General features: G+C 35.5%; 1 protein-coding gene across 5 annotated transcripts in view; it reads left to right on the top strand.

Moving 5' to 3' along the window:
- Nucleotides 1-24,836, top strand: part of SLC25A21 (solute carrier family 25 member 21) — a 486,715-nt gene that overhangs the window by 229,077 nt on the left and 232,802 nt on the right. Inside the window, exon 1 of one of the 5 annotated variants that reach the window (XM_047863357.1) lies at nucleotides 23,147-23,189. The exons of the other annotated variants lie outside the window; for them this stretch is intronic. The gene's annotated coding sequence lies outside the window, so the exon portion shown is untranslated. Of the gene's footprint in view, nucleotides 1-23,146; nucleotides 23,190-24,836 lie in introns of those variants that run through there. 5 annotated transcript variants of the gene reach the window in all.

Raw genomic sequence — 24,836 nt, 5'->3', positions numbered from 1 at the left:
TTAACTGATTACTAAGGAACCCAAATTTCTTCATGGTTGATCCTGTTTGGTCATTAAAATGAGTAAAATAACCAGATGTGATCTTGGTGATCAAGTTGAATTGCCTGTGCAGTCATCCCATTGATTGTTTGGCAATCGTTTGTTATTATGTGTTGAGAAAAATCAATCAGGCAGAAGAAAGCCTATTTGATCCCATAGATAGACAAAGGCTTAGTGGAATGCTGACTGAGAAGAGAGTAACACAGAGGTGCTAAGGATCCTAACCCTGCTGTTCCTCTAACACTGTCCAGAGCTTGATAGTCTCTAACAGTACTTCGTCCTAACACACAAACAAGGTGGTCTTTCCCTTGTGAAGAGCATCTGGCATCAAGTGAACCCACCTCAGAGTCCTTGATCAGTAGACTTGGTCAAAGACCTGGGCACCATCCACCCTGGGCCATAGGGACTTAATTTGTTGGCCAAGTTAAGTCAAAGTCTAGGTGTTATTGGGAGAAGGCTTCTCTCAGAAAGATTAAAAAAAAAAAAGGTGCAATAGTGGGATGTAGTTGTATGTAGCTAACAACATGTTTTCAGTGGGTATGTTTGAGAAAGTAATCTAAATCAGGAATACTAATGTAAACCTCATCATACTATTTTCCTGAGCACTCAAAAGAAAAAGAAGCAAAACATTATATTTAGTCCCAAAATAATAATAAATGATAATAATAAAGTGTTCTTTCCAGAAAATTTCTGAAATAATAGATGGCTTTTAAAATCAGACATATTTAGTTAACCTGTAATTTTTTGTTATATACTTTCGTTTCTTTATTTCTCAGCTATCCATTAGAAATTCAATCATCAAAAAACAACAGAAAAACTTTTCCTCTGCGCCATGAGTTCAGTTTTTGAGCATTTTCTATTCTTTCTTACCTTATGGCCTTTGCATTTGCCATGCTCTCTGCCTGCATTGCTTTGTTTGCTCCTTGCATGGCTAGTTCTTTCTTCATTTGATAGAGTATCTTATGTATAATAGCCTGTCCTCTCTCTGCCCTGTTATTCTATCCTATCATTTTTGTTAGTTCCCTTCACAATCCAAAATTATGTTTTCTTTCATGGTCCTACTCTCCACCACTGTATTTCCTTCATCTTGAATGATGCCACATACTTAGTAGATGTAGAAAGAGTCAAATGATTGAGTGCTGTCCTTTAAAATTTATGCATCACAATTGACAGTGGGCAACCTACCTCCAAAGGAAACCCTTATGACTCTCCATTCTGCTACCCCAACAAATCTGTTCCAGTCATTGGTTGTTTAGTGTTGTTAAGCAAATGTATTTTTGTTTTTCCTTTTGCTTTGTGTAGGCATTCTTAACTTAGCCTGGTATCCTTTGGAAGGAAAAGGTCAGTCAGTAAACACCTGTCCACTCTGGATTAACGTAAGTGAGCACAACACTTCTGAGGGCTCCTCATTGGCCATATTCTTTCTAGGAGCCCAAGACAATGTGGGACAATGTGAGACAATGTGTCTCTAGCATCATTCCAGTTTAGATAGACAGAAGTTTCTACAGTGTGACTAGGGTTTTGTTCAGTGACAGGCATTCAATCAATCAGCAAAAGAAAACTTAGCAGTGCGTTGAACAGAAGTAAATATTTAGCAAACTCTCCTGCTCTATTATTTTTTTTTCCTTTGACTCTTGATCTGAAATGTAATATTTTTCTGTCCTTGTTGTACCATAGGAAGAGTTCTGGCTACGTCCTGTACCTTCAGTTACACTATTATAAGTGAACCTTGAGCAGCATGAATATACATGCAACAGGGTGAAGAGAAAATGTTATCCTCTGGTTATGCCCTGTATAAGCATATATTAGGATTCTAAATGAAAATCAAAGTTTGTAATTCTTCTAGGATATCAAATTGGGAAATTATATAATTTTCTTCTGGATAATCTAAAAGGAGAAAGAGGAAAAATAAAATTCATTTTAAAACCATCATATTGAAATCAAAAAAACTCCAGTATGTATATAACTATATAATTGTTCTTGGTATTCCTGTGGGTTAAAGAACAATGAAAATAGATCTTGCTTTACAATTCACATATGCTTTGAACAGATCTGTGGGTGAAATCCTTAGGAAAAGATTCCCAGAGAACTGTTGGGTGATCTCCATTCATTCCGAGAAGTTCTGGTCTGTGGTTTAGTTATCACTTTACGTTGTCAACACTTCTATCACAAATCAGTTACCAAACATGGAAAAATTGTCAGTGGCTTTGAAAGCTAATGCAGAGTGGTAGTAATCATTTAAAGGGCTTATCTATCTGCCTTGAGCAACACAGAAACTGAGAAAAGGCAAACAGTACAAAAGGTGGCCCTGGTACGGGAAATGAAGAGGGGCTGTGGGGGGGGGGGGTGGTGCTCATGAAAAGCATTCCAGTCTGTTTGGGTGCTTCACAAATCCTAATGAGATAATAGCTCATCCAGTCAAGCCCATTCCTTACTTTCAGGAAGTGCCACACAGGTAAATGAAGAAATTATTTGAAGAGGGATCACGATGGGTGTGTACTGTTTGTGATTCAGCTTGGGAGAAATGCAGATGTTTCTTTAGCCTGACTAGGATTGATTTTCCCTGATGGGGTTTTCTCAACCTCTGTGATTGCAGGCCTGTGGTTTGCAACACTGATAGTACTGATAAAAAATCAGAACCAGTAGCTGAAGGAAATGTGAAATACTTACGCTGGAGTGACTATCCCATTATTTAGAAACAAATTGTTTCTTCCTTGACATCTAAACCATGCAGAATTTCTACTCTTTAAACTTTTAGGATTCTTTAAGGTGGTTTTTGAGTATCCAAATATATTTGTCTTTTAAAAAAAATTCAAAATGGTGTTATTTTACAGACACTCTGAAATTTAAAATTGAGAAGATGAAAAATCTGTAACCATTTTTTTGGCAGAATCTCAGAATTAGATATAAAAAACGTTTATCATGAGAGTGCTTGAGGGTACTCCCCCTCCAGGTTTCTTTACTAGATTTGCAAACAGTGTTTTATTCTGTTTCAAATTTTATTCTGTTTCCTGGCAGTGAGGAAAACTTAGTTAAACCATCTAACCAATCAGACGTTAAACAATGATGATGGAATAATGTGGATCTATTCCACTAAAAAATGATGGTGAATGTAGATATTCAATGGCTCCCATATAAACCTGTTTTCTCCTAAAAACATAAGTTAGTTCTCAGAGCTAACCTAGAAAGAGAATTATAGTGTGCACAGTAATGTCACCTTTCACATAGTCCAGGTAAGAGAACCCCTTTTAAATAGTTTCCATATTAGAATCAGGGTCAGGGGACCTCTCAAGTCAAGCTCTGAGTCAATCCTCTGCCTGGCCACAGCTTTCTCCATGCCAGAATAAGTTAAAATGGAAAGATATGAGGGATAGAGAAATTTAATTATGATTCAAAATTATCTTGTTGGGAGATTCCTGGGAAACATTACAAAGCTTAGCCAGAACAGTGTTCTGGATATTGTATGGACAATTAGAAAATCTACACCAGCTCATAGGTTTAGGATCTGAATAGTCATTTGGAGGTGGCAGTGGTAAAATAAGGAATTAAGACTGGATTGAGAACATTCTGGAATCTTTTGAATTATGTTCCCCATTTAGAATGTGCTGATAGAATTACTGAGAGCCCTGGTGACAGCCCTCAAGAGAAGGAGGAGGAACCACAAGGTTTTAGCTGCTAGGTCTTGTTGCTTGCTTGCTTTTGCAGGGTGTGGTGCTGGGCAGGCTGTTGGGAGTATCTTGTGGAATGCAAGTCATAAATGTGAAGAAGCAAGGCTACTAAAATGGAAATAGTACATAGAAAACATAGTGGTGCTTAACAAATCTTAATAAATATATCTTGAACAAGGTGTTGGAAATAAAAGATAACTAGGCATATAAAAAGTTCCAAAATCTCAGCTGAGGAGTGAGTGTGTGTGTGTGTGTGTGTGTGTGTGTGTGTGTGTAAAATCTAATTAGAAAGATTGAGGATTTTAACAAGTATATTTTAACTAGACTATAACTATATATTTAACTATACTATACTTAACTATATATTTAAACTAAAAGCAGTAAGTTCTACCACCTTCTTTTCACCCTGTAAGTCCTCGAGAATTGGAAGTTAAGTGGAAATGGCATAGGAACTAGGATCATTAATTTCAGTCAGTGGTTGGTAGTTGGTGATTTATAGCTTTAATATAAAGGAAGAGTTAATTCCCAAGGGATGACATACTTTAAAATTTTTTTTATCTCCCAAGATAAAATACATACAGATTTGGTGTAAGGAGAATTTGAGTCTAAGAATTTTAAGACTCTGGAATGTATTGTTCAGAAAGTTGTGTAACTAACTAGAATTTGTGGGCTTTCTTTTGCTTAGATTCTTTAATTATAGAGAGATTCACCTGCCTAAAGAGATTTATTTACCTTTCAACAGAAGTATGTGAGGTCTGCTGGATTATAATCGGATAGTAAAAAGCATTTGCTTTGCCTGAGAGTCAGACAGCAGTTCTCTACCCAAGTCCTAAAAGATCAACAATAATGTAATTTCCACTTGTCAAATGAATAAACCTATTTTTTAAACAATTTTGGTTTAACCAAATACAGATTTTAAAAACATTATTTTGGAACTTAAAAATCGAGTTAAAGTTTGGTATTTTTCTAACTAATCTTTCTCCTTTATCCACTCTCCCTGAATGCTGGCTTATAGTTAAAAGCATATCCTGAAGGTTTGCTTTCAACTTTCAGCCACACTTACCATCAGAGAATCTCCTGGTGCTGGATTATTAGAATCCAAAAATCTCCTCACCCATCCTTACCACTCATTCCCTCTTTCAGTAACCAAAAGAATTGTTGTGAGTAAGGTGAAAAGGTGTGAGTAAGGTGAAAAAGGAAACCCCACTCTGCTCTCCTTTATCTTCTTATCTATAGTGCTGGTGCAGAAAGAGAAAGCTGTACTGTGATATTGCTATCTGTTTCCTAATCAGGAAGATTTCCACCTAGGACTCAAAGGAATGGACTGAACAGTTTCCTGATTCCTCTTGCTGAGCTTAGAGATAGTTCTAATATGGTGGCAGGTGGAGGTTTTAATAGTTTAGCTTCTCAGGGACACCTGGGTGGCTCAGTCGGTTGAGCATTGGACTCTTGATTTTTGGCTTAGCTCATGATCTCATGGTTCGTGAGGTCCAGCCCTGCATAAAGCTCTGCTCTGCACTGACAGTGTGGAGCCTGCTTGGGATTCTCTGTCTCCCTATTGCTCCCTATCTGCTTTAACCTTGAGTATCTTAGCAAGAACATCACATGAGAAATTATCTTCTTCAAAGGCCTGGGTATTTTATAACAGAACATTTGAACAAAACCACGCCAAGTTTTGAGAAGAGACAGAGTGATTTCATTACAGTTGACCTCTCAAGATTGACCAGTGGTTCTGCTGTTGAAGAAGACATGCATCAAATATCCTGGTGTGGAAATGTCTTTGCTTTGGCACTGGAGAGTTGGTGGTATAACCTTCAATGAGGGCATGACTCCCACCAATTAGGAGTTTCTCTCTGAAAGCTGCGAATCAGATGAAGACTCATTTTTAGAATCCAAGAGTGCTCAAACCAGATGGGGCTCATGGTCTCCTTCCTGACTTTATAGATACAAACTAGACATCTTGTAAGTTCTGCCCTGTGTGAGAAACCATTTTTCAGTCATGCAGCTAATTCCAGTTTTAATTTTAGTTTCTAATTAGATCTAATTAGGGGTGTATCCTGATGTTCATTATTCAACTCATGCTGTTTTCATCTTGGGATTTAAACTTCCATTAGAATAGCTACAGTAGGCTTTCACTTTAAAGTGCTTTTATTTAATGCTACCAAACAACAATACCTAATATTTATTTAATGCTTTTTTTAAAAGCTCAAAGTATTTAATGTGCTTTTACTTATTTAATCCTTATAATATCTTGTGAGGAATATTAGAAGTAAGCCTTATTATCTCCATTTTATAGGTAAAGAAATGGAGTCACAAAGTAGTCAGGGAGCTTGTGAATGTTCTATGAGTTCCAAGTGCACTCATGATGATTTTTCAGTTTTCCTGCCTTCCCTTCTCAGGGGACCTTGTTGCCTTGCTATATACTATAAATACATTATACAGAGTATAGTTTTACTATTCTCAGGCCCATCAAGTTTAATGGGGTAGCCTGGCATGGTTCCTAGAGAAGGATCATGTACATGATAAATATTACTTTATAAGATGGTGTATTTTGGCTTGAATATGGTTTACAGTTTAAAAAAGGTGCAACAGAAGGGAGCAAGGGAGCATGTCTCATTTTATTTATTTTTTCTCTAGCACCTAATGTGGTGCCTGGCACATAGTAGGCACTCAATAAATATTTGTTAAACAAATGAAAACACCTCATTAAAAAGTAGCACAATAAAGAACAGAAGACTATTAAGACGAATAAAAGGAAGTACTACTTCACTCAGCAGGAAGTGCTTAAATAGGACAACCTACCTCCACCATAAATCCCTTGGTTCTTGTTGAGGATCAACCATTGATCTGGGTTGAATGCAGCTCCAACCAAGTGTTCTGACTTATGGAGTTATTGATCTTTAGAGCTGAAAGAGCCATTTGAAATCATTTAAACCTTCTGCTTAAAAAAATTTTTTTTAATAGAGGAGGAAATGAAGATCGTATTTCACTGAACCTTTAGGAGTCACAAATTGCCACACAGACAAATTTACTTTTAAATTGCTTCATTGAATTATCTAGGAGGCACATGTTTTTTCTTATTTGCATGGAAGAATTTGCAAGACTGAAGTGCGGAAAGTTTAAAGAGAATTATCAGCATAACCCCCCAAAATCAAATTTCATGATTATTTTATGGCAAATGGACACCAGTGTCAGAATCATCTCTTTGAAAACATCATGCCCCTTGTATTACAAAATGTCTCTAGCTTGAAATGCATGATTAAATTCTCAGAAATCTTTGGAAATTAATTTCACTTTATTGTAATTTGACATTACCATTGATGAAAGGACTCAGAGCAAAATTCTTAGAGACATTTTAGTTGCCCATCCCTTATATCCAGTCAGTTAACAAATTCTGTCAATTCTAATACCATGTCCTTTGTATTTACCTGAATTACTGAATTAGACTCCTACAGGCTCCTCTCTGCTTTCTATCCCTCCTTTAATCAATTTTCCATACTTTTGCTTCCTAACATGTAACCCCAAACTTTTCTCTTTTGCTTAAAATCTTTTAATGGTTCTCCATTGTCTACACAATAAAGTATGTCCTTCCCAGAGCCTCCCATCTTCTGGCTTCTGCCCATCATACCAACCTCACATTTTTCTCTTCAGAATATGAAGCATTTGTCATTCTGATCTATTTATGTTTCCTGAACTCTCGTTTTCTCTCTCACCTCTACACCTTTGCAAAGGCTTTTCCTTCTGCTGGGACATCCCTGCTCTCCACTCTGTCTGGCAAGCTATCTCATCCTCTCTAAGGTGACCACTTCTGAGAAGTGGTCTCATTTGCCTCTAATTTGAGTTGCATGTTCCTCCTCAGAAAAAACAATTTCCTACTTACAGTTGGAAGTGGTATTTAGGATTTTTTCATTACATAAATGAAAATATCATGGCTTTCAATAACCCATTTATTCTTTCAAGGAATATTTATTGAGGGCCTAATGTTTGTCAGGCAAATAGGAGAAGCAGGAAATTAATTCAAGGTGTACTGAACTAACCAGTAGAAAAGCAAATGAGGACATTGGAGCCCAGAGAAGAGGTGTCAAAATTAGATGGACCAGTTAGGGGAAATTTCGCTAGAAGAGGTGATTTTTTTAGCCTAATTTTGAAAAATGAATAGGAGTTAAGTAGGTGAAAAAGCAGAAGGTTGGGGTGTCATAAGCAGAACACAGAGCATTTGGGAAAGCCAGTACTGAGGTACCTTACTCCCTCAGAGAGCTACAACAGGTTTGGTGTGTGTCGATGGACACATGAGGAGGAATATGGTGGGGGATGAGACTTGAGAGGTAAGAGGTTGCTAGATCATGAAGGCCCTTGTGTCTTAGATTGAGGAGGTTAAATTTCATTGTAACAGTTATGGAGAGCCATTTAAGGATTTAGGGAGAAAGATGAGAAGCTTGAATTTGGTGTGAAAATGTTGTTATGGTAGTGGTATGCAGGGTAGATATGGGGTTGGGTTGTAGATGGTAGAGTGCGGGTTTGAAGGGGTTTAGATGGTCTGAAGGAAGGAATACTAGTTGTGTAATTTAAACAAAAAGTTCAAATCTGATACAAGGCAGTGGCAATGTGGATGAGGACGAACTGATAGAATCGAGTGATATTAAGATAGACTGTAAAGAATTCGGGGATTGGTTGGATAAGGGGACTGAATGAAAGTTCAGAGTTTAATGCAGCTCAGTTTTCTAATTTTAACAACTTGTGGAATAATGACATTAGTTAGGTTCTTAACCTTATTTTATTCTGAAGTCTCACTAGTTTTTAAAACATTCAGTAATAGAAGAATGTTAAATATTATTCTGAAAGCTCACTAATGCTGATTTTGTTTGGTGTTCTTTAGCTGGCCAGAATTAATGGCTTAAAACAACAACTTATTAACATGTCTTCTTTTTCTGGGGATTGATAGCTAAGCAAGGCAATTCTCACTTGGAGTGCACCAAAATGCAGTTGAGGCTAGTGCCATCAGAAGACTTCTTAACTCACATGTCTGGTGCCAGACCATAATAACTGATTGACATTTCTCTCTCAAGAGTCCTCTTCACATGACTGTGTTGGGTTTCCTCACAGCATGGCATTCTCAGGGTGGTTGGACTTCTTCTGTGGTGGTTGGCTTCCCCCAGAGTGAGTGTTCCAAGAGACCAGGTGGAAGCTACAAGTCTTCTTACAACCTAATCTTGGAAGTCAAAAGATATCACTTCCTGTTGATTAAAGCACTTATAGAGCAGCTTAGATTCAAGAGCATGAAAGAATAGACTGTAGCTCTCAAAGGAGGAATGATTGCACATAGAGAGGAGGAAAGACTTGATATTACAACCTCTTGTCATAGTTCCTTTTAAGTGAATCAAAGTGAGTTTCTCAAAAAATGTCTTCCCATATCTTAATGATAAAATAATTACAGAACCACTTTGAATGTAAAAACCATTGGATGTTGTTTCCCAACATCCAATATTTACATGATGCTTATTCTATTTAATATTATAGCCAAGTCCGTTACTTCTAACTCATACGATTCCTATCAACTTTTCATTATCATACACATGAAATCTTCTTTTATCCAATATTCGCTAATTGGAAACAGACTTATTTTTTAAGAAGAAAAAAATAATTGCAGTGTTTACTTTTCCCATTCTTCTCCAAGTCAGGGATAGCCAATGAACTAAAGCAATGAAAAACACATTAAAAAATACTATTAACCCAAGTAAAATATATCCATAAAAGGCCCTGTTAAAAATTACTTAAGATGGGAATCTAATTCTCTGCCTTATTGTTGTGAACCAAAGTCCTATGAACTGTGAGTGGACCATTCCAGTACTCATTTAACAAATATTCATTACAGACTACTATGTCCCAGGCATCATGCAGATAGTTTATTCTTTTCCAGGAACCTCAGTATATGCTTTCTTGTTTAGAGCAGATTTTTTTTTTCAATTTATTTTTTGTAGTGGCCTTACAATGGTGTTAGGTACTAAATTACTATCACTTTGGACATCCTATAAAACATGACAATATTAATGTAGCTATTCCTTATTTGTCAATAGAGTCATGTGAGATTATTTAATGTGACTTGAAGTTTTCAAAGAATGCTCAAAAATAACTAATGCAAGAGTTCCATTTTCTATGTGTAGTCACTCCTAACAAGCCTGCCATTATTCAGAATGAGGGAATTTTCTTTACTTCCCTTTAAGTGCTGTTGATATTTATAGTGTTAGTTTTTCCTGCAAATAAACTTTTTGAACAACTAGGCAAACTGTTCGCATTTCTCCAGAATGATTCTTAGCCAGGAAAATGGGGTACCTCTAGGAAGAGGATTTTCTTTGCAGGGATTTTCTCCTGATTGAATAACCAGATGGAGAGTCACGGATTTGAAAATGTTTAGCTGAGCATTTCGGCATTCTCTACTGGGTTCCACAGTAGGATGCCAAATAAAAATCACAATCTAAGCTGTTATGAATTAATGAGAGTCTGCAATACACATACCTAGTCATTGTAACCCAGACCTAAATGTGCACACATTTTGGGTAAATACGTCTGAGGATCAACATAGATCCATAATGTACAACACTAACCTCCCATTAGTTAACCATGGTAAAGGTTGGAAAAGTGCTTTCATTATTTAAAAAACAAAAACAAAAACAACACTCTACTTCGAAACTTAATCCTGCCATAAAAATTGATTGAAATCTGGCAAAAAACAAAATAGTAATCAAATTAACTACATTTTATTTAAAAGCAAAACTATCACGTTTAGTGTTTCTGGCATTATTCTGTAGGTAAATTAGTCTTCTTTGGAGTACCTGTTTATTTTTTACACATGACTATTATAAATTCTTCTGTTGCAACTATTGCCAGGACTTATGAATAATTCTTAGTTGTTTTAAAGATAAGGGTATCAACTGGATGTTGTCATAATGAGCCTGACTATATCAGGAGGGAAAACCTCTCCCTGGGAAAGATTAGATGCCTTAGGAAGTCAGCACTAATGCTTCTGGGCCTCTAACGTGTCATTAAGAAATCACTGTCGTGGGGCCCTAGCTTCCCTTGCCTCAATTTATATGCTAGGTACCAAGAATACCTAATGAAGTCTGGCTTACATACAGTAAAAGGAATAGAAAGATCTCTTTCCAAGTAGTTGTTCATACTTGACTGCAGAGGCCATTAGCTGTTGGTGCTGTGATTATAGACACCACAGAGCAGATACTTCATTATTCATATTTTGGGGGACATGTATAAAGCTGGATTCTAGTCAGTGGTCAGTTGTTATTTTCCATGCTTGGATTAGACAAACCACTGTGGATATAATGAATTTGCTTTAAAAGATGAAGTTTTCTCACACAAACTACATACTGTACAAACCATATACTGAGCTGACTATCCATATTAGTACAGCTGCCTATTTCCTGTTCAAGTAGATTCTGGTATCCGAATCTATATTAAGTAAAATAGGGACACAATCAAAAATCTCACATGCATACTGTTGCTACAGACTTCCATGGGAAATGCCTAGCCCTGCTGCAGATCTGTCAAAATTCTCATCTGCCTGGAAAACAAAATAGGAGAGAAGCCCCTCTGTCCATTCACTTTTAGTCTTTAAAACTCCAAACGTAAATGTGACTCTTGGAAGAAAGTATAAGTGGCAAAAACAGGTTCAGGCTATCTCTGTATTTGAAATAGCTAAAGATTTATTGAAAATGTTCAGTTTTGTTCAAATGTCTAAGGTATCTTTTTATAAATTCAATAATTTGACTTATTTTCATCATCAGTGGCATCAATACAACCTAGGAAATACTTCTAAAGTGCCAAATTGAAGAAATGAGACATGTTCTACAAGGGCTTGGTTATTATAGCTTTTCAGTGATAGAGAATTACTACATAAATGCACTCTTTAGTTTTAAAGCAGAGAAAGCAGAGAAGATAGTTTTTACAATTCATTCTTTTGGTTGGGGGTGGGAGTGGGGTGGGCATTAAGAATGTATTCCAAAGTATTTGGGGCACCTAAGTGGCTCAGTCTCTTGAGCGTCCAACTTCAGCTCAGGTCATGATCTCACGGTTTGTGGGCTTGAGCCCGCGTCGGCCTCTGTGTTTACAGCTCAGAGCCTGGAGCCTGCTTCAGATGCTGTGTCTCCCTCTCTCTCTCCGCCCCTTCCTGGCTTGCTCTCTCTCTCTCTCTCTCTCTCTCTCTCTGTCTCTCTCTCTCAAAAATAAATGAGCATTAAAAATTTTTTTTTTTAATTTTTTTTTCCAACGTTTTTATTTATTTTTGGGACAGAGAGAGACAGAGCATGAACGGGGGAGGGGCAGAGAGAGAGAGGGAGACACAGAATCGGAAACAGGCTCCAGGCTCTGAGCCATCAGCCCAGAGCCTGACGCGGGGCTCGAACTCCCGGACCGCGAGATCGTGACCTGGCTGAAGTCGGACGCTTAACCGACTGCGCCACCCAGGCGCCCCAAAAATTTTTTTGAAAAAAGAATGTATTCCAAAATATTTAATCTGCAAGTGCCAATGTAGTTAAATACTCAAACTTCTTTAGGTGCCAGTGTTCTAAGTAATGATCTCTTCCAAATCCACTGAGCTGGTTTTCACCCAGGTGCTGTTTCACATACTCATTTTAGTGAGTTTCATTACCCATGGTTCCCTGCCCTCTCTACTTGTTCTTTTATTAGACCTCTTAGTTTTATTTGGCATCTTAAGGAAATGCACTCTTCTTGTCTTCTTAGATCGTTCTGAAAAGTTCCCTCCTAGTGTCCCACCCACTTCTACTGATTTATCTTTCTTCTTCTTTTTCCAAGGGTCTTCTTCGTCTGCTCTCCCTCAAATGTCTTTGTTTAAATTAATCACCATTTTCTCCCTTTTACCATTAATGCTTTTTTTGTGTTAGCTAAGAAATTGTTGCCTACCCCAAGGTCAAATTTTGATATGTTGCATTTTCGTTATCATTCAGTTAAAAATACTTTTGGATTTCTGTTATGATTTCTTCTTTGTGACATGAGTATTTTTGAATTGTGTTCTTTAATTTTCAGATAGTTAGGGATTTTCCAAATATCTATTTATTATTGGTTTTTAATTTAATTTAGTTTTATTCAGAGGCCATACTTTCTCTGATTTCAATTTTATTGAATTTATTAAAACTAATATTATGACCCAGAATATGGTCTATTTTGGTAAATGTTTCATGTGTACTTGAAAGAATATGTATCCTGCAGTTGTTGAGTGGAGGGTTTTGTAAATGTCTGTATGGTCATATTGATGATATCCAACTCTTCCATATACTTGCTTATTTTCTGTCTTCAATTAAGTATATATGTGAGTTTGTATATTTCTATTTCCAGTTCTGTCTGTAATTATTGATATAGTTGGATTAAGGATTACTATTCTGATTTTCTCTGTGTTCTGCTTTTATTTGTTCCTTATCTCTCTATTATTGCATTCTTTCAGATTGAGTATTTTTTTACTATTTTATTTTATCATCATTTTTACTTCATCAACTATACATCTTTGTTTTATTTCTTATAGCTTTATTCAGCTTCAACTGATATAAAAAACTGCACATATTTAATGTATACAATTTGATGAGCCTGAACATATGCATACACCCATGATACCATCACTACGGTCAGGGTGAACAACTCCAAAAGTTTCCTTGTGTTCGTGTGTGTGTGTGTGTGTGTGTGTGTGTGTGTGTCTGTGTGTGTGAAGAACACTTAACATGAAATCTATACTCAACAAATTTCTAAGTGCACAGTACCACACTGGTAACTATAAGTACTATGTTGTATAGCAGATCTCTAGAACTTACTTATCTAGCGTAACTGAAACTTTACATTCACTGAGCAACACCCCATTTCTCCCTGCCCCTATTCCCTGGCAACCTCCAGTCTATTTTCTGCTTCTGTAAATTTGACCATTTTAGATACCTCATATAAGTGAATCTTGCAGTATTTGTTCTATGACTGACTTATTTCAGTTAGCATAATGTCTTCCAGGTCCACATGTTCTCAGAAATGGTAAGATTTCCTTCTTTTTTTTTTTTTTAATTTTTTTAACGTTTATTTTTGAGACAGAGAGAGACAGAGCATGAACGGGGGAGGGGAAGAGAGAGAGGGAGACACAGAATCTGAAGCAGGCTCCAGGCTCTGAGCCATCAGCCCAGAACCCGACGCGGGGCTCGAACTCGCGGACCGTGAGATCGTGACCTGAGCTGAAGTTGGACGCTTAACCGACTAAGCCACCCAGGCGCCCCAGATTTCCTTCTTTTTTAAGTCTGAATAATATTCCATTGTATGTACATACCACACTTTATTTATTCATTTGTCTTTTGATGGACATTTGGGTTGTTTTCATATCTTGGCTACTGTGAATAGTGGTGCAATGAATATGGGCATGCAGATATGTCTTCAAGATCCTGATTTCAATTTGGGGGGCGGGACACATACTCAGAAGTGAGCTTGGTGAATTACATAGTACTTCTATTTTAAATGTTATGAAGAACCTTCATACTGTTTTCCATAGCTGCTACACCATTTTACATTCCTACCAACAGTGTACCAGATATCCAGTTTCTCCACAACCTCACCAACATTTGTTATCTTTTGTTTTGGTTTGATTTGGTTTGATAATAGCCATCCTAACAGATGGGAGATGGTATCTCACTGTGAATTTAAATTGCATTGCCCTGACAATGATGTTGAGCACTTTTTTATATACCTGTTGGCCATTTTTATGTCTTTTTTCAAGAAATGTCTATCCAAAGTCCTTCAGATATTTTCCAGTCAGGTTATTGTTTTGTTTTTGTTTTTGTTTTTTGTTTTTTGTTTATTTGTATTTTCTTTTGGTTTTGTTTTTGCTATTGAATTATAAGAGTTCCATATATATATTTGAAAATTAACCCCCTATCAGATGTGTGGTTTACAGATATTTTCTCCCATTCTTAGGTTGCCTTTTCACTGTGCTGATGGCTTCTTTTGATGTCCAGAAGCTTTTTAATTTGATGTCATCCCGGTTGCCTAGTTTTGCTTTTGCTATCTGTACTTTCAGTGTCATATCCATGAAATCATTGCCAAGAGCAATGTCATGAGGCTTTCTTATTTTATTCTAGAAATATTATGGTTTCAAGTCTTATATTTAACTCTTTAATCCATTTTGAGTTGATTTTTATATATGGTATAAGGTAAGTATTCCATTTCATTCCTTTGCATTTGGATATTCAGTTTTACAAACACCATTTGTTGTAAAGACTATCTTTCTCCATTGTGTATTCTTGGCATCCTTGTTCAAGATTAGATGCATGGGTTTATTTATACATTGAATAATAACAGCATTGAATCTGTAGATTGCTTTGAGCAGTATAAACATTTTAACAACATTGAGTGTTCCAATTCATGAAGATGGGATGTCTTTCCACTTATTTATTTCTTCTTTAATTTCTTTTATCAATCCAAAGCCAGACAAAGACAGTACAATAACAACAACAAAAAACCCTCATCCAATATTCTTTATGAAAATAAATGCAAAATTTTTTGACAAAATACTAGCAAACCAAATTTAACAATACATTAAAAGCATTATATACCATGATCAAGAAAGACTTATCTCTGGGATGCACAAATGGTTCAATATATGCAAATCAGTAAATGTGATATACCACTTTAACAAGATGAAGAATAAAAATCGTACAATTATTTCAATAGATGCAGAAAAAGCATTTGACAAAATTCAGTACGTTTTCTGGATAAAAATGCTGAACAAACATTCAGATGGAATGTCCCTCAACATAATGCAGGTCATATATGATGAGCTCATAGTTAACATCATACTGAATGGTAAAAAACTGAAAACTTTTTTTCAAAATTAGGCACAAGATAAGGATGTTTACTCTTACCACTTCTTTCCACACAGTACTAGAAGTTCTAGATAGAGCAATTAGGCAAGAAAAAGAAATAAACAGCATCCAAATCTGAAAGGATGAAATAAATTATCTGTGTTTGCAGTTGACATAATCTTATACATAGCAAACCCTAAAAACCTTACCAAAGAACTGTTAGCACTAACAGATAAATTCAGGAAAGCTGCAGGATTCAAAATCAACATATAAAAATCAGTTACATTTCTATACGCTAACAATGAATTATCTGAAAGGAAATTAAGAAATGAATCCCATTTACAATAACATCAAAAAGAATAAAATACTTAGGACTAAACTTAACCAAGGAGGTTGGAAGACTTGCACACTGAAAACTGTAAAATATTGATGAAAGACTCAAAGGAGACACAGATAAATGGAAAGGCATCTTGTAATCGTGAAGTTGCTTTATTTTTAAGTTCTTGCTTAAGAGTTCACGACATGGTTTTTTTTACATGTTTTTTAAAATAGTCTGCCTTCAACTAATGTACCACATTCCATATTATGTAAGGACCTCACCACAGAATGTTTCTATTTTTGGCATCCATTCCTTTGTGCTACTACTGTCATGATCCTTACTTCTACATATGTTATAAACCTTACGTTGTACTATTTTTTGCTTGAAGCAATCTATTGTTAAGTAAAATTTCAAAATAAGAAAAATTATTTTATATTTACTCACACATTTATCATTTCTGATGTTCTTCATTTACTTGTGTAGATTTAAATTTCCATCTGCTATCATTTTCCTTTTGCCTGTAGGACTTTAATATTTCTTATCATATTCATGGGGATGCAGGCAATGAGTGCTCTCAAATTTTCTGTGGAAAGTCTTTGTTTTGCTTTTTAAAAAACATTTTTCTCTAGAAATGAAAATCTAGGCTGTCGTTTCTTTTCTATCAGTACTTTAAAGATATTTGTCTATTGCTTTTGGCTTAAAATTTCTGGTAAGAATTCTATCATCGTTTTCATCTTTGTTCTTCTGCATGTATGTCTTTGGGGAGAGTTACATTTAAGATTTTCTATTTTTTGTTATTTATTTATTTACTTTGAGAGAGAGAGAGAGCCAGTGTGAGCAAGAGAGGGGCAGAGGGAGTGAGAGAGAAAATCCCAAGCAGCTGGACATGAGGCTCAATCTCATGAGTCATGAGATCATGACCTGAACCCAAAGAGTCAGACACTTAACTGACTGAGCCATCCAGGCACCCCTGAGATTTTCTCTTTGTCATTCCTTTGTAGCAATTTGGATATAATTTGTCTTTCAGTGGTTTTCATTTTCTTTATTCTGCTTGATTTTTTGTGCTTATTAAATACATGATTTATAGTTTTTCTTTAAACCCTTGGCCATATTTATTATAGCTGCTTTAAAGTCTTTGTCTGCTAATTTCATTATATCTCATTTCTGAATCCGTTTCTGTGGACCAATTTTTCTCCTGGATGTGGGTCATATTTTGCAGCATCTTTGTTATTTTTCATTGGATGCTGGGCATTGTAAATGCTACATTATTGAATGATTGTATTTCACCAATGTATAGAGTTGTTGTTTAAAAAAGTGATTTTAGTTTGTTTTTCATACAGTTACGTTACTCATGGATCATATTCATTGTTTTAAAGCTTGTTTTTAAGTTTTTAAGGATGGATTTAGGGTATCTCTTATTCTGAAGCTAGTTGAGTCCTGCTAAAAGTTGTAAGCCATCTGTAGTCTTCACTGAATGCTCCATATTTTCAATGACATCTCTCTAGTCTGGCTATTTAAAATAACACATAAAAAGATGTTCGGCATCACTAATCATCAGGGAACTGCAAATCAAAACCACAATGAAATATCACCTTACATCTTTCAGAATGGATAGAATCAAACAGACAAGAAACAACAAGTGTTGGCAAGAATGTGGAGAAAAGGGAATTCTCATGCACTGTTGGTAGGAATGTAAACTGGTGCAGCCACTGTGGAAAACAGCATGGAGCTTCCTCAAAAAATTAAAAATAGAAATGCCATATGATCCACTAATTCAATTATTGGGTATTTACCCAAAGAAAATGAAAACACTAATTCAAAAAGGTATAAGCACTCCTCTGCTTATTGTAGCATTATTTGCAATAACCAATATATGGAAGCAACTCAGTGTTCATCGACAGATGAATGGATAAAGAAGAGTATTACTCAACCATAAAAAGAATAAGATCTTGCCATTTGTGACAACATGGTTGGACATAGAAGGTATTATGCTAATGAAATAAGTCAAACAGAGGAAAATACCATATGAATTCTCTTATATATGGAATCTAAAAAATAAAACAGATTAATAAGCACACAATCCAAAAGAGCAGAAACAGACCCATAAATACAGAGAACAAACTGGTGATTACCGGGACAGGGGGGATTGGGTAAAATGGGTGACAGGGAGTGAGAAGTACAGGATTCCAGTTATGGAGTGAATAAGTCATAGGATGAAAGGTACAGCATAGAGAATATAGGCAATGGTATTATGATAGTATTGTATGTTGACAGATGGTAGCTACACTTGTGGTAAGCATAACATAGTGTATAGAGTTGTTGAATCACTATGTTGTACTTCTAAAACTAATGTAACATTGTATGTCAGTTACAATTCAATTAACAGTAAATAAAAGAAGATAGAATAGAATAGAACAAAATAAAATGAAATAAATCTCCCAGCCCTATGTGAATTCTGAGAATGTTAGCTCCAGTTCCCCTATAGTTCTATGCCCGGTCTTGTAGGATTTTATTATACATAAGTGCATCCTACAGTTTGTCAAAGAACCAAGAGGATCCCCATGAAGATTTCTGGAGCTCCTTCTCTGCATAACTGATTTCCTCTCCGGCATTTTGTCTTCCAAATTAGAGCTGCTTTGGCCTTCCTAAACTCTAATCTTTGTCTCCTCAATTTGATGAGATGAGTATACCTTGGTTGGATTGTTCTTTCCTGGTTGGGGTCTAAAAATTGTTTCCAAGAGGAATGCAGGGGTAATCATAAAGATAACTTCATTTGTTTCCTTTCTTTTAGGGAAAAACATCCTGCACTGCTGGTTGTCCATTTTTTGACAGCAACTGTTCCATATTTTTTTTTAATTTTTTTTTCAACATTTATTTATTTTTGGGACAGAGAGAGACAGAGCATGAACGGTGGAGGGGCAGAGAGAGAGGGAGACACAGAATCGGAAACAGGCTCCAGGCTCTGAGCCATCAGCCCAGAGCCTGACGCGGGGCTGGAACCCACGGACCGCAAGATCGTGACCTGGCTGAAGTCGGACGCTTAACCGACTGCGCCACCCAGGCACCCCTCAACTGTTCCATATTTTATCCAGTTTTCTAGTTGTTTTTGGTGGGAGGGCAAGTTCAGTTGTTTATAGTGGGAGATGAAATCATGGCCAGAAATGGAGTTTCCATACTATAATTTTTAAAATTTATTTATTTATTTTGAGAGAGAATGAGAATGACAGGGGGAGGGACAGAGAGAGGGGGGAACAGAGGATCTGAAGCTGGCTCTGTACTGACAGCAGAGAGCCTGACGCAGGGCTCAAACTCATGAATCGCGAGATCATGACCTGAGCCAAAGTCAGATGCTTAACTGACTGAGCCACCGAGGTGCCCCCATACTATAATTTTTAAAGTGACTTTTAATCAAAGTATAGCATACATTATATGCAGAGAAAAATGCTGAAATCTAAAATGTTCAGCCTAACAAAATGTATGCGTGAGCACACCTATCTAATCCAATATCCAGAACATAATGAGCACCCAAAAGTCCCCTTTTGTTCCCTTCAAGTTATCACTTCCTCCCTAGTAAGGGTAACCACTATCCCAAAATCTACTACCCTAGTTTAGTTTTGCCTTCTGAGTATCATTGAAATGGTATCATATAATAAGTACTCTTTTGAAGCTGTCTTCTTTAATTCAATATTATATTCATCCATTTTGTGTTATGTGGCTATAGCTCATTTTCATTGCAGTATAGTATTACAGTATAAATACATTTATTCATTCTACTTCTAAGTCTGGTTTGAGGATATTACACTTCTGAACATTCTTACACATATCTTTCAGTAATTATGTATACCTCTTTCTATTGGGTGTAGTCTTAGAATGGAACATCCTCAGTGACACTTGGTAATTTATGTGTGTTTTCATTTTAGCTATTAGGATAGATAAATTGTGAAATTGCTTTGTGGGTTTAATTCCAATGAATTGGAGAACTTTTTCATATGTTTGCTTGTGTGAAATGATGGCTAAGTCTTCTGCCCTTAATTTCCCCCTGACTTTCTTTTCCTGATTGATTTGTAAGAGTCATTTACATGTTCAGAATGGGAGTCATTTGTCAACATACATATTTCAAATATCTTCTCCCACTCTTTGGCTTTCCCTTTCACTCTCTTAATTGTTGTTTTCATAAAATTTTGTAAAAACTTAATGCAGCCTAATTTATCATTTTTTCCTTTATGTAGCACTTTCTGTCACCTGTCTTTGTCTACCCCAAATTTCTGAAGATTGTCTTCTAAGGTTTTTTTTTTAAGTTTTATTATCTTACTTTTGATGTTTAGATATACAATCCATCTGGACTTGATTTTTGTATATAGTGTAGTATTAGTCAAGATTCATTTTGTGTGTCGGGGAGGGGGGGTATCCAATTGTCCCCATACCACTTATCGAAAAGACTTTCCTTTTCCTACTGTTCTTCAGTGACACATTAGTTATAAGTAATGTGATCTTATATGCATGAATTTATTTGTGGATCTTTGAATTCTGTTACATTGAGTCTAGTTCATTATTTTTACGCCAATATCACATTGTCTTTATTACTATAGCTATACGATACATCTTGATATGTAATAGTGTAAGTCCTCTACGTTCCTTATTGCAATTGCCTTAGCTATGCTTGGCTTTTGCATTTCCATGTAAACTTTGCATTTTCATGGCAAGAATTAGCTTGTCAATTTCTATAAACATAAAATTTTTTTCTATTATTTTTTTTAAATTTTTTTTAATGTTTTTTATTTATTTTTGAGACAGAGAGAGACAGAGCATGAACGGGGGAGGGGCAGAGAGAGAGGGAGACACAGAATCGGAAGCAGGCTCCAGGCTCTGAGCCATCAGCCCAGAGCCCGTCGCGGGGCTTGAACTCACGGACGGCGAGATCGTAACCTGAGCTGAAGTCGGACGCCCAACCGACTGAGCCACCCGGGCGCCCCTATTTTTTTCTATTATAATTTAATTGAAGGTAAAGGACTGTATTTGCTTTTGTATCTGTAGGACCCCGTATGTTCCTTACATGTAGATAATGCTCAGTATATGTTCTCAGAATGAACAAATGGAAGTACACTTAAATGAAAAAATTTTGTTCTACTATTTTCTTCGTTGAGTATAATCCAGAATATGACTGGCTGAACTTCATATAGAAACAAGGTCAGTTTACTCTCAGTGTGAGGCAAAGTTCATTGGGCCACAGTTTCTAGCTTGTGTCTTAGAAGAAGACATTGCTAAACAACTTAAAGGAGGACTCAATTTTTAAGAATTCATTAGACCTAAAAATCCATAAGTTGTTTTATGGAACAGTTGAAAGCAAACATATTCATTTTCCCATATGACTGATTGTAAGTCATGAATTAATAATTATCAGTAAAAGTTGTTTTCCTAGTACATGGGTAATATGTGACCAATATTTATTGAACAAAAAAGAAATGATGAGTGAATTAACTTTGGTTAATTTTAAATTTCTTTTGGATTAAGTGTCATAACATTTCCCTTAGATCTATAGAGTTGCTAGTGCTCCTCCTTTTCTATTTTTGTAACTTTATCTACTGTAATTATCTATGAAACCCGAAGTGCAAGAATGGACTAAAAGAATTAAAAGTGGCATTTGTCCCAGAGACACTTAAAGGAAGTATGATGGAAAATGACTGCATGAGAATGGCCCAGGTTTTGGTGTTTTTTTGTTTTTGTTGTTGTTGTTGTAGTTGATTTTTTTAAAAAACACTTGGTACCTTCTCAACATATGGAATTTCTCTAATAATATTTATATGAGTTTGTTTAGAGATTCTGTTAGGGTAGCTATCCTGATGATAAGGAATATTTAACTTGCCAATAATTTCAGAATGATGTAAATATAAACATAGTTAAAATGATTTGAATTTATATTTAAAATTTTTATTGAGTTATAATTGATGGATAACATTGTATTAGTTTCAGTTGTATAACATAGTCATTCAGTATTTTATGCACTGTAATGATCACCACAATAAGGCCAGTTCATCCATCACCAAACAAAGTTACAAAAAATGTTTTTGTTGTGATGAGAACTTTTAAGATTTACTCTTCTGGTAGCTTTCAAATATGCAATACAGTATTACTGACTACAATCACCATGTTGTACATTATATCCTTATCACCTATTTATTTTATGATTGGAAGTTTGTACCTCTTGATCCCTATCACCCATTTTACCCACCTCACAATCCCCCTTCTCCTTGGCAATCACCATTCTGTTCTCTGTATCTATTTTGTTTTATTTGTTTTGTTTTTTTTATATTGCACATATAAGTAAGGTATTTGTTGTCCTCTGACTTAATTGACTTAGTGTAATACCCTCAAGTTCCATCCATGTTGTCACAGATGGAAATATTTCATTTCTTTTTTTAAGTAGTATCCCATTATATATATTATCATATATAATTACTATAATATATAATTTATATATGGATATAATAATATACAGTAATATATATTACTATATACATGATACATTGCTATATTGACTATATTATTATATTTAGATTACTATAATTACTATATATACTATATAGTATATATATATTAAAATATATATTACTATATATAATTACTCTAGTAATTACATATAGCATATAGTGTATATATAGTATAGTATAATAAATATTTAGTATATACTTTGTATATATTCTTTATCCATTCATCCACTAAAGAATACTTAGGTTGTTTCCTTATCTTGGCTATTATAAATAATGCTGTGGGGCACCTGGGTGGCTCAGTCACTTAGCATCTGACAGGTCATGGTCTCACAGTTCGTGAGTTCAAGCCCTCCATCAGGCTCTGTACTGACAACTTGGAGCCTGGAGCCTGCTTTGGATTCTTTGTCTCCCTCTTTCTCTGCTCCTCCCCTGCTCATGCTCTCTCTCTCTCTCTCTCAAAATAAATAAACATTAAAAAATTTTGTAAATAAATAATACTGCAATGAACATAAGAGTGCATATGTCTTTTTGAATTAGTGTTTTTATTTTCTTTGATAAACACCCGAAAGAATTACTGGATCATATGTAATTGTATTTTTAATTTTTTTAGTAACTGTCATAGTGTTTTCCATACTGGATGCACTGTTTTATATTCCCACCAACAGTGCATAGAATGCCCCCTTTTCTCCACACCCCTGCCAACACTCATTATTTCTCTCTTTTTTTAAGGTTTATTTTTAAGTGATCTTCTACACCCAACATGGGGCTCAAACCTACAACCTCAAGATCAAGAGTTGCATACTCTACCAATTGAGCCACCCAGGTGCCCCAACACTTGTTATTTCTTATCTTTGTGTTAAAAGCCATAGTGATATCTCATTGTCATTTTGATTTGCATTTTTCTAATAATTAGTGAGTGACGTTGAGCATCATTCCATATGCCTGTTGGCCATCTGGATGTCTTCTTTGGGAAAATTGTCTATTCGGATTCTTTGCCCTCCCCCCTTTTTAAAAATCAGAATGATTTTTTTTGCAACTAAATTGTATGAGTTCTTCATATATTTTGGACATTAGCCCCTTGTCAGATGTATGATCTACAATTTTTTTTCCTATTTGTAGGTTGATTTTTCATTTTGTTGATAGTCTCTTTTGCTGTGCAGAAGCTTTTTAGTTTGACATAGTCCTACTTACTTATTTTTCCTTTTGTCACCTTTGCTTTTGGAGTCAGAAACCATTTTCGTGACCAAAGTCAAGGAGCTTATCATCTGTATTTTCTTCTAGTAGGTTTTATGGTTTCAGGTCTTAACATTCAAGTTTTTAATCCATTCTGAGTTAATTTTTGTTAATGGTGTAAGACAGTAGCCTTGTTTCATTCTTTTGCATATGACTGTCCAGATTTCCCAACACTATTTATTAAAGAGACTGTCCTTTCCCTATTGTATATTCTAGTGTCCTTTACTATAAATTAATTGACCATGTATGTGTGGATTTACTTTTGGGCTCTACATTCTGTTTCATTGGTCATTATGTCTGTCCTTATGCCAATATCATACTGTTGTAATTATTATAACTATGTAACATATTTGAAATCAGGATGTGTAATGCCTCCAACTTTGTTCTTGTTTCTAAAGATTGCTTTAACAATTCTGGGTCTTTTGTGGTTCCATACAAATTTTAGGATTGTTTGTTCTATTTCTGTGAAAAATGCCTTTGGGATTCTGATAGGGATTGCATTGAATCCGTGGATTACATTGGGTAGTATGGATATTTTAACAATATTAATTCTTTCAATCCATGAGCATGGGATATATTTCCATTTATCTGCGTGTCCAGTTTCTTAAATTATTTTCTTATAGTTTTCAGTGTACTGATCTTTTACCTACTTGGTTAAATTTGTTCCTAAGTATTTCATTATTTATATATAATTGTAAATGGGATTATTTTCTCAATTTCCCTTTCCGATAGTTCATTATTAGTGTATAAGATGTATAAAAATTATGTAACCTGCAACTTTACTGAATTTGTTTATTAGTTCTAACAGTTTTTTGGTAGAGTGTTAAAGGTTTTCTCTCTATATAATTATGTCATCTGGAAATAGTGACAGTTTTACTTCTCCCTTTCTAATTAGGATGCCTTTTATTTTTTTCTTTCCAAGTTTCTCTGGGTGGGATTTCCAATACTATGTTGAATGAAAATGGTGAGTGGGCATCTTTGTCTTTTTCCTGATCTCAGAAGAAAAGCTTCCAGCTTTTCACTGTGGCATATGATGTTAGCTGTGGGCTTGTCATATATGGCCTTTATTATGTTGAGGCATGTTCCTCTATGCCTACTTTGTTGAGAGTTTTTATCATAAATGGATGTTGAATTTTGTCAAATACTTTTTTCTGCATCTATTGAGATGATCATATGACTTGTATCCTTCATTTTGTTAATGTGATGTATCATGTCGGTTGATTGGCAGATGTTGAAT

Source organism: Prionailurus viverrinus, chromosome B3 (genome assembly GCF_022837055.1).
Source record: "Prionailurus viverrinus isolate Anna chromosome B3, UM_Priviv_1.0, whole genome shotgun sequence".
NCBI lineage: Eukaryota > Metazoa > Chordata > Mammalia > Carnivora > Felidae > Prionailurus > Prionailurus viverrinus.
This window is presented reverse-complemented; position numbering and strand designations above follow the sequence as displayed.